Raw genomic sequence first — 7,014 nt, forward strand, 5'->3', positions numbered from 1 at the left:
TATATTTCGATTTAGAGCCTTTAACTTTGACATTTACCTTGAGTCTAATCTTTATAGGTTCTACATGATGATCTACACTTAGAGATCATCAGAACTTGTACTTGATTTTAATCATTTTAATCTTTGATGGTTTTATACGATGATCTACGCCTAAAGATCATTAGAACATGTACTTGATTTATAACATTTTAACTCTTAAAAGGTTCTATATGATGATCTACACTTAGAGATCATCAAAACTTGTACTTGACTTTAATCGTTTTAATTCTTGATGGATTCTATGTGATGATCTACGCCTAGAGATCAGAACTTGTACTTGATTTTAATCGTTTTAATCTTTGATGGGTTCTATGTGATGATCTACGCTTGGAGATCATCAAAACCTGTACTTGATTTTAAGCATTTTAACTCTTGATATGCTCTATATGATGATCTACACCTGGAGATCATCAAAACCACTAATCCCTAATCATCTATACCTTGATTGTTATATGGGTTCTTAATTTCCAATGATAGCATCAAAACCATTAAAATCTTTTTGATCTTATTTTTAATATGATTTTCGTTTTTTATCTGTGATCTATACTTGGAAATCACCAAGTGTCTTGAGCCTAGAGATCACTAAATGTCTTGGGCTAAAATAGTTTTACCCTAATATTTTAGGGCAACCTTGAACATTCTCAGGGAGAATGAAAATGTTTGTAAAGCAATGCAAAGTGCAATGTTAAAGATCAAGTTAAGTCTCTTTCATTAGTGGTTAAAAAAATCACAATTATAAACTTCAAGATTAGGGGAATATCAGAACTGAAATCCTTTCAAATAGAACCATATTAAATGATCTAAAGGGTCAGCCTTTTTGCTATAGACAGAAGTCAAAATAAAAAAAAGAAAAGAGGTAGAATCATATCCAGCCTTTTTCCTATTAACAACAGTTAAAAAAAAAACAATCATGTTCAACCTTTTTTTTAACAGTAGTAAAAAAAAAACAGATCAAATCCTATTTAATAGCTTTAGGATTCAGTCTTTTTTCTGTTGACAGAAGTCAAAGAAAAAGATAAAATCCTGTTTAATGATTTCAGGATTCAATCTTTTTCTAGTGACCATAGTCCAAAAAAAAAAAACAGTTTGAAATAAAAAAAGGCAATCCTATTTAATGGTTCAAGGATTCAACAGTAATAAAAATAAATAAATAAATAAAAGAAAATAAAGAGAGGTTATCTATTTTTTTAATCAAACAAAAGTTTAACGACATACCTAAGATCTGGAAAAGATTGACTCAATAAGGCTGAGTTTCTCTTTTTCTTTGTTGAGTCTTTCCTTTTCTTTTTTCTCTTTTGACTGGAGTAATGAGATAAAGAAGTTGGAAACGTGCTAGCGCCTATATTTATCTAAACAGAAGTCTTAATCATAGTGGGACTTTTGTTTACTTAACTAATGGACAGCTGGCCATCTTTTAATTTGTTGGGCCTTTCTTTTAAGCCCATAAAGACAAGTGTAAATTACGGGACCACACTTTAAATAGTGGTCCATACTTAACTTATTTAAAAGCTTTTAAGGCCCATTAACATATTACTAAGGCCCATTTACATTAAAAGGTTGTAGGCCCATTAATACATAGCTTGGATCAACTTCAATTTTAAAACATGGGGCCACACTTTATGTATGGGCCCACATTCACAAGTTTCTTAAGCCCATTTAATTATACCATGTAAGCCTTATATAAAAGTTCTTTGGGCCCATTAGATAATTGGCCATGCTTGAGTCATATGGGCCATTGGAGGGGCTTTTTCAACTTTAAGTCTTAATCAAGTCTAATTCACAAAAATCTGGCCCAATCAATTTAAAAATGGATTGAGCACTGCAACCTCAAGCTATGTTTTGAGCTCACAGTGCTCAAGGGGGCACTGTTAAGTCCTTAAATTTGTTGGACTGGGAGCAGATTATTAAGATACTCCCAGTTACAACTTAAAAAGAATAATAATAAAGAAGAGAAAATGACTTTCTTATAAGCCCAATCCTATTGGTGGGCTGAAACATTTTAATAAAGAAAGGGCCCTGCAGTCTAGTTTAGTGAACAATAGGCCCTAAGTTATTTGGGCTTATCTATAATGCAATAAACATTTAATGGGCTTGCAGTAGAGCCCATTTAGTGGAACAACAGGCCTTAGAAGAATAAATCCATTTTAATTAATTTCTTGTAAGGTGTCCCACTTATTTATGAGGGAATGCCACTTGTCCTATTCTAATAAGATGATTATTTTCCCTTCTTTAACCACTTGAAGGGGGGGGGGGGGACACATGTCACCATAGGGGAGAGAATTATTTTCCCTCCTCTAAACATTTGAAGTGGGGGGGGACACATGTCACTGTAGGAAGGAGTTATTTTCCCTTCTTTAACCACTTGAAGTGGGGGGACACTTGTCACCCTAGGAAGAATGAGTTATTTTCCCTCCTCTAACCACTTGAAGTGGGGGGACACTTGTCACCTTAGGAAGAAAAAGTTTTCTTTTCCCTCAACCCATTTTAAGTGAGTTAACACTTGACATCCTAAGAAAAGAGGAGTGGGGAGTTACTTAACCACCTCATTCCTCTATATAAACCCCTTTACTACAAGGAGAAAGGGCTAATGCCTTTTTTGTTGGATATTACTAATTGATTTGTAGGATTTCTAGTATTAAGAAACAAGTGGGAAGAGAAAAGAGATGAAGATTGGTGTGGAGAGCATAAAAGAAAAAGGAAGAAGAAGGTAGGGAATCTTGTGTTCTTCCTACACTTCTTCAATATGATACTCCTTGTGCTTCTCACATTCACATGAGATGGAAGCCCATATTCTATCAATTCCTCTCACTCCTTTCTTTCTTCCTTTTATTTTTTTTTCTTTTCTTCCTTGTTTCATATTGAAATACATGTAAGGAAACAACCATCTATAACCTTGTTCATGAAACTTGACTGATTGTGGTTCCTTACAACCTACTAGCCTATGTGTGAGGGGAAAAACCATCTATAACATTGTTCATAAAACTTGGCTGATTATGGTTCCTCATAGCATGATAATGAACACAACCATAATTTAAAGGCCATTTGTAGCCTTATTGATGAAACATGCTTTTTATGATACCTATTTACTTGTTATGCATACAATGTTTGTTTTTTATATGCTAGTTTTTTCTCAAATAAAGAGGGAATATATACCAGAATTTTCCTGTAGAAAATTTATACTCAATTTAGTCTCTATTCATTGGTACTTCTGAATCAAAATCAAAAGGTTTTCTCTGCCCCTAGTAGAGATGTAATTAAGGGAATATATACATGATTTCCCAAATGGGGATTGCCCAAATAACAAAAAACCCAGTTATTAGTTTAATTGGACATGGAGATTCAATTAAAACATTTCTTACTGCTTCCACCCAAATCAACCGCCCATGCTCTGATCTGGGATCTAATTGCTTCGGTTTCATATGTCATCCAATCTTCATAGAAGACGAATCATTTTCAACAAAGGTACGTATTGTTTAAGATCCGTATAAAATGTACCATCATAGTCTTTTTCTTTTGCACAATAGCTGCACCGTTATGCTTTGTGTTTTATTTGTTTATTCTTCTTTTCAAATTTTGCTTAGACATTGTTTTAGTCCTGACATAAAATAATTGCATAGTATTTTCTTGTTAAGTTGCAAATACTTGCATCAATTTTGTGTTGGAGATATTCAGAAAGTTGCAAAAATATGAGAAATGTAGGAGAGTCCAGGTGCCAGAGGTGGTTTTTTGAAACTAAGGATGACGTAGAGAATTTTATTTGGTTGGTTTGTAACGTTGTTGAGAAAGATGTGGTGGTCCTGGTGGAGCCATGGGTCTCTAGGGGTATAGGTTGGAAGAAGACTAAAATGGGATTCTTGGCAGCAGTGATTAATAGTGGTAAATACAGAATGGGTTCAAAAGGGGGTCAGCGATTGCACGAAGGTTGATAAGGCTACCTCAAAAAGCAATAGAGACAGAGGCCATAGTGTGATAAGGAGAAATAATGTCCTATTGACTGGGTGCTTGCTGTTTCTTGATTCTCACCTAGCTTGTAATTGGAGAGAGTTTGGTTTTGTCATTGTAGTTTTATCATGATGTTAGGAGTTCTTGTTTAGAAGGATGGATGTTTTCTTTTTTTTTCTCTCTTGGGTGGTATTTATTATGCTTCTTGTTTACTTAGTTTCATCATTAATAAATTCTTTTAATTTATTTTAAAAATATTAGTATTCTCAGAAACCTACAAATGCTTATGTGCTTAACTTAAATGAAGACCAAGTTGTGCAGATTCATGACACTGATCACAAGCCTTTAGAGATCTAAGTTGATGACTTACTTTTTCAACTTATACCATATGTTTTGGTTTTAGGTGCAGGAAATTCCATTATCTTGGATAATGGGGCACCCATCATTCTACTTCTATGCTTTCTATGTTTCCTAGTAGAATATCTGTTACTTCCCCTCCACACAGAAAAAAAGAAAAATCATTAGCTCAATCAGGCACTTGGATCAACAAACATGTAAATTCTGATTTAATGTGTCAACTGATGCCATTAATCTGGAAATAACTTCAAATGTTAGTAATATGAACAGTTATATATATATATATATATATATATATATATTTGGTAGAATTAATAAATGTTGAAGCTGAAGCCAAAGGCAACTAGAGGAAGGAGATGTAGAAAGATTTAGAAAGGAAAGGTGGATTCATCACGGGGTGAGAAGTCAGAGAGAAGGAAGAGTGCAAGCATGAAGGGAAGAGGCAAAAGGGGCAGCAGGAAGTAAAAATGTCAGAGATTGCAGGATGCAGATCTCTGATGGTTTGATGGGGGTAGATGATGTTTGTGATATTTTCTGGTGGTTCATGTTGGATGTGGTTATGAACATTTGTGTTTTGGTTTGCTGGGAATTCTGTTTGTTTTCCTTTGTTTTTGGCATGTTCCATGGTTGTTGTATAGTGCTTCATGTATGGGACTAGGGTTGACAGGAAGTGGCTAATTTTTACTGTCACTCTTTTGTCTTGTAAGGTTTCTGGTATTTTGTTGTTTTCTTTTATGCTAAGGTTGCGTATCTCCTTATAATACAATTTTGAATTTACTTTAAAAAAGGTTGAAGTCTTAGGCTCTTAGCATTGCTAGAGAATGTTAGAATATCAATAGATTTGACTTGCATAAGGTGGAGGTAGAAGGGGGCTCCAGTGCTACCATTGGGTTGCATAATTCATTTTCTGCTTATCCTTAGAATTAAGGGTGTCAATGGACCAGTTTTGGATTGGACCCCATCCAGTCCAAAATCAATTTGGACAGATTGGACGGACCAACAAGATATATTGGACTGGACCAATCCAGTCCAAAATGTATTAGATTGGATTGGACCTGGCCTGTCCGTACCAAATTTATATTGAATTGGGTTGGATTAAGCCAATATCTAGTCCATTGATATAAGATATGAATATATGCATCAATGGACTGGGTTTGGGTTGAAGCCAATCTAAATCAAAATGAATTTGAACAGATTGGATGGTCCAGACATTGAATTGGACCGGTCCAAATTGATCCAAAACATTCATTGGATTGGATTGGACCTGGTCCATTTATAATGGACTCACATTGGACTGGATCGGATTGGACCAAATCCAGTCCAATTGACACCCCTACTTGGAACGTCTCTTGAATTTCAATTTAAGACTGGAGCCTTGGAATGTCCATTTATAATGTCTCTTGATTCCAGTTTTCTAATTTTGCTAATAACCACGCTGGCTTGTTGACCTCGGTGCCAGAGGGTTGAGGGATTCTTTGTTCTGTTGCAATGTTGATTTTGTAGCCTGTGCATGGATCAATTATGTCAATTTAAGTGCAGGGAAAAAAATTCTAACTACGCTTATATAAATTTAAGTTTTCAGGTCTGAACATAAGAGTAGAGGTTGCTCTGTTTTAGGATCTGTAAGCTAAGGATTAGAATTTGGGTTCTTATGGCTGGTTAAGAGAAAATCAGAAATTAAGGTGGGAAGAATTCTGGAGGCACATTCCCTGGTGACCCACCCTTTATGCATGAAAAAAGAAAAAAGAAAATGGCCCATAAGTCCTTGCTATGTGCAGAAAGACTCTTGATAAACTGAACTTAGCAAGAAGGTGAATTACTTTCTTGGTCAATAAATTAATTTCTCTTCCAATTGTTTCTTGATTTTTGTCTTTATTTATGCCCATATTTTTTAATCATGGTTACTAGTTCCCACCCTTGGTGAGGCCTTACTTTGTTGAACAGGAAGCCTCATATAGTGTACTGGCAATGCTTTGTGGTATCATCTTACCCTATTGTCTATTCCAGGATTATTCAATGCAGCCTCCAACCCAGGAACTTGTCCGAGATTTGCATGACAATAATGGACATTTCATCACATATACCGTGTAAGAATTCTTTTTGTCTATAATCTTCTAGTAATTATAGTACTCATCATCATTTCTATGACTGGTAATTACAAGGTTAAAGCATGTGGTTTCTTTGTCTGATTAAGCTATAGTTATCATAATTGGTTTAAGATTGTTAACTTACAACAGGAGACTCCTTAATACCATAGTTTCAATGACACTGTCTTCCTTGTCATGTAGGGCAGTCGAAGCGACACCTCACAACTGGTTGGAGTTTGTTTGTGGGTGCAAAAAGGCTTAGAGCAAGTGATGCTGTTTTTTTCTTCCCAATCAGTGAAAGGAAATTCCATTAATATAAAGAGAATTACAGAAAGCAGGTGATGCTGTTCTATTTATCAGGTAACTTATAATTTTTATACATTAATGCTTCTTGGGTGGGTGAATTTTTCTGTATTTCATGGATATAAAAAAATTCACCATTGATATCATAGCTATAACTTGAAGTCCTTTTCTTCTATCTGCTTATGCTATGATTTAATTTTCAACCACATTCCTGTGGTAACATCATGTGAATGATGAACCAATTAAGGAATGCCCAAGATGTTACTACTTATGCCAGTGAACCCAT

At 34.9% G+C, this 7,014-nt stretch overlaps 1 long non-coding RNA gene across 1 annotated transcript; it reads left to right on the top strand.

The window, feature by feature from the left end:
* The first annotated feature begins 2,599 nt into the window (after positions 1-2,599).
* Positions 2,600-6,764, top strand: LOC148875812 (uncharacterized). Its single transcript, XR_016104329.1, has 3 exons — positions 2,600-2,746; positions 6,346-6,425; positions 6,632-6,764. It is a non-coding gene; the product is annotated as an uncharacterized LOC148875812 (long non-coding RNA).
* Positions 6,765-7,014: the final 250 nt, after the last annotated feature.

This window comes from Nelumbo lutea, chromosome 1 (genome assembly GCF_056320005.1).
Source record: "Nelumbo lutea isolate HS-2025 chromosome 1, American lotus-T2T, whole genome shotgun sequence".
NCBI classification, from domain to species: domain Eukaryota; kingdom Viridiplantae; phylum Streptophyta; class Magnoliopsida; order Proteales; family Nelumbonaceae; genus Nelumbo; species Nelumbo lutea.